The sequence below is a fragment of the Ixodes scapularis genome, unplaced genomic scaffold, assembly GCF_016920785.2.
Source record: "Ixodes scapularis isolate PalLabHiFi unplaced genomic scaffold, ASM1692078v2 PGA_scaffold0__279_contigs__length_252992795, whole genome shotgun sequence".
NCBI classification, from domain to species: domain Eukaryota; kingdom Metazoa; phylum Arthropoda; class Arachnida; order Ixodida; family Ixodidae; genus Ixodes; species Ixodes scapularis.
Window position 1 is genome coordinate 248169418 of NW_024609835.1, and position 3437 is coordinate 248172854.

Consider the following 3437-nt stretch of genomic DNA (forward strand, 5'->3'; position numbering starts at 1 on the left):
GATATCTACAACGTGGTGGGGCAAAGAGTTCCATTCTGCAATGGCAAGCTGTAATGGCGAGTTGCGAAACTGGTTAGTGCGACAATAATTTCCACTAGGACGTGTTCTATCGACGTAATGCCGGTCTCGTGCAGGAGCGCCGGTACGTTTCGTTTGGTTAACGTAGTGATTGTCGCGTTGCCTGTGCCCGATGCATCGGCACAGAAGGACGTACAGCCTGATAATTTGGCCTGCCCCCCCCCCCCCCCCCCCCCCTCCCCCCCGTCTCTTGGAGTGCAATTATGTCTGGCACTTCGGAATTTTTATTTTGTAGGAACTGCTGGAGATTCCCCCTCTTACGGCGGAATCCGCGGCAGTTCCATTGCCATATGATGTGCGTAGTGTTTTTACCGCTAATCCTGGCCATCATTAGTCAGGCGGCTGTAAGGCTTAGTTACTTTAATGGGCCCTACGCTGGGCCTCTGTTGGGAGTTTTCTAGGGCCGTAATTCTGGCATTACAATTCTCGGCAAATTGTGATCATGGTGTGAAAGGTTTAATAGATTACTTCGAATTTGAGATCAATGACCCTGGTGATTTTATCTATGATTATGTCTTCTCTGATATTACGCTTAAAGTTGCCGGCGCGGGCGGTTGTCCCCTGGGAATGAGGGGATTGTTCTACCGCTCTGGCGTTTCGCGGGTAGGTGTTCGATATCGGAACCTGATTCCGCATCTTGTGCTGTAGGTTCTACAACTGCCGGGGGTGCATCTCTGGGTCTGCGGGTGCAGCCGTTTCAGGCGGTGTTGCCTTGAGTTGAGCGATCTCGGCCTTCAGGGCCTTATTTTAGTATTTCGAGCATTTTTTTTTTTTTATTTTAGTAAGCTCACTGTTGTGAGATGAGGGCAGGGTGGGGTTTTCTGTCATAGTGGGTTTAGACTGGGAGACTGCACTTGCCCAGCTCATCTTGTTGTTGTTGTTTGAGGTCTTGCTTTCTTGTTTCGCCTGGGGTCTATGTTCCGATGGAAATCTGGTTTGAGATGCCTTGCGGCTGTCGGCCGTGTTCCTTGATTTGGATCGGGAGAAGCGTTGGGCCTCCGCTGTTTTTTTTTTTTTTTTTTTTCCGTCTTGACTTGATATTAATGGGTCTCCGTCTCCGTCGCTCCGGTTGTGTAGTGTTGCTGCTGTCGCCGTTTTTCCCACTGGCGCTGTTTGATGAGGAAATGCGTCTGAAAGCGTTTCCGGCAGCGCTTGTTTCCCGTGGGGTGGTCTTTGCCACATAGCGCACACCTGGGGTTGCAGTTGTGATTGTCCGTGGGGTTTTAAACGCCACATTCTATGCATTGTGTCTTGTCAGGGGTCGGGCGTACGTCCGCGCGATGACCGATGCGGCCGCAGGCGCCGCACACTTCGAGTTTTTTTCTTGTGGAGGTAGCAGCGGTACTCCGCGCCCCTGTAGTAGACGTAGAATGGTACCTTTGGGCCTTCAAAGATGATGACGACTGAGTTGGTGTTTCCCATACGACGGACCTGCAGGATGGGGGGGGTTCTTCTTGTAGATGAGGCTTTTGGTGATGTCCTCCGCAGTGTCGTAATCCGGAATATTGTGGATTACGCCTTTAGAGGTGTCTGCTGGTGGGGTTGCGTAGGCTGTGGCTTCGTAGTGCGTGTCTCCGAATAGGAGTTCTCTGATTCGATTTTATTTCTCAGCGTTTGCCATACTTGGAGTGCTGATTACTATGATATTTTGCCCCACGCAGGAGCGATATATGTCGTCTTCCGCCTCAGCGATTGTTACTGTTGCGGCGCGCAGTACTCCGTCTCGAATTAGCGCGTCGCTTAGTTTTGAAATACTTAGCCCGTCGCGGGGACGTACGATGATCTTTATATCTTCCCTTGGCAGTTGCGGCTGTCGCGGCAGCTGTGGTTTCTTGGTGGAATATCTGGTACGCACTGCGCCGGCTCCAGCTATTTTGCTTGTTTTTTCTGCTGTTAGGCCAAGCTCCGCGAGGGTTCTACGATTCCTGTTGCGGTAGCTGTCAAGCCATCCCGCTCCTTTGGTTACTTGTTCTGGTGTAATATCTGTCCCCTCTACTTCAACTACTTCCATGCCATGAAAGGAGCTTACCCGGTGTATCTGTGGGGTGGTTGACCCACCCTGGGTGCTGCCTTGTGGCTCCTCGGCGACCGGCATCGGGCAGCTGCGGCGCGTCGATGCGACGGCGCCGGAGTCTTGGTTGCTCACGGATCCCATGCGGGGCACGCCCGCTTCGGCACCGTCATCAGTGCCGTCGGTGCGATCACGCCGGAGTTTTCGATCTAAAAAAGTGAAAGCCGTTTACAAATCCCTGTAACGCCGAATTGGAGCGCAGCTCTTAAGGAGGAGGAGTGAAGGGTACGGAGGGGAGGGTAGACCCCTCCTCCTTCTCCTCCCCTCATTCTTTAATTTGCTCCGGGGGGGGGGGGGTCACGTGACCTCGGGGGGGGGGGGGGGTCACGTGACTTCGGGGAGGGGGTCACGTGACCTCGGGGAGGCGTGACCTGGGGGTCACATTGGGGTCACGTGACCTTGGGGAGGAGACCACGTGACCTCAGAGGGGTCACGTGACCTTCAAAGGGTCACGTGGGGTCATCTTGGGGTCACGTGACCTTGAGATGACCTTGGGAGGGGTCACGTGACCTTGGGATGACCTTGGTTACGCCGACGCCGCTCAAGCCGGGAACGGGCCCCTAAGAGCGGCGCTCTAAAAGAGGGAGCTCGCCACAGCCGTGGCATCCCTAGCTCGTCCTCTTCTTCGTTCCAAAGTAATTGTTTTTTTTTTAAATATATGACATTAAAATGAGGGTTCAGTGGTGCCTTCAGCTTTTGGTGTTTACTGTCGACCATACGCATCTTCAAATATTGTTGGTGGCGTACATGAATAAAACTGTCATCTTTTTGCCTCGCGGTCTCGTCCACATACATTGATCTGCTTACGAATCAAGAAAAACGCCCCCAGGCAGAGACCGCAACGCACATAAAATAATAAAAAGTTCAGAAACAATTTTGGTACAACTTCGTGAAAAGATTAGGGCCCAGTTCAATAGTTGTAAATGACTTCACGCCGCGCGATAACGTCCACATGTTTCTTCGCGTTCTTACCAATTGTTTTTGTCAGTCTCAAGTAACAAACAAAAAAAGAGAAAAATATTGTGACCCTGTTCACATTTGCGTTCACGTAAAGCGCGAATCGAAGGTTTATTCCACTGTGGAACGCAGCAACGCGTTGGCATTACTTCTCGCCCGAAACGCGTTCGCTCGTTCACATGAGGTCTCGATGCCGGTCAAGTCACTGGTTTCGTTTTCCCGCCGCTACCAAGATGGCGGTAGTAGTTCTCGGCGCGCTACTAGATGGCGCTCTACATTTCAAATTTAGCGAAGAAAATGATGACACCAAGTTCTGTGCCGTCATATTAAC

The 3437-nt window shown here is 51.9% G+C and overlaps 1 pseudogene; it reads right to left on the reverse strand.

Annotated features, from left to right (window-relative positions):
• Positions 1–392: 392 nt before the first annotated feature.
• LOC121046242 lies at positions 393–2277 on the reverse strand (annotated as a pseudogene).
• Positions 2278–3437: the final 1160 nt, after the last annotated feature.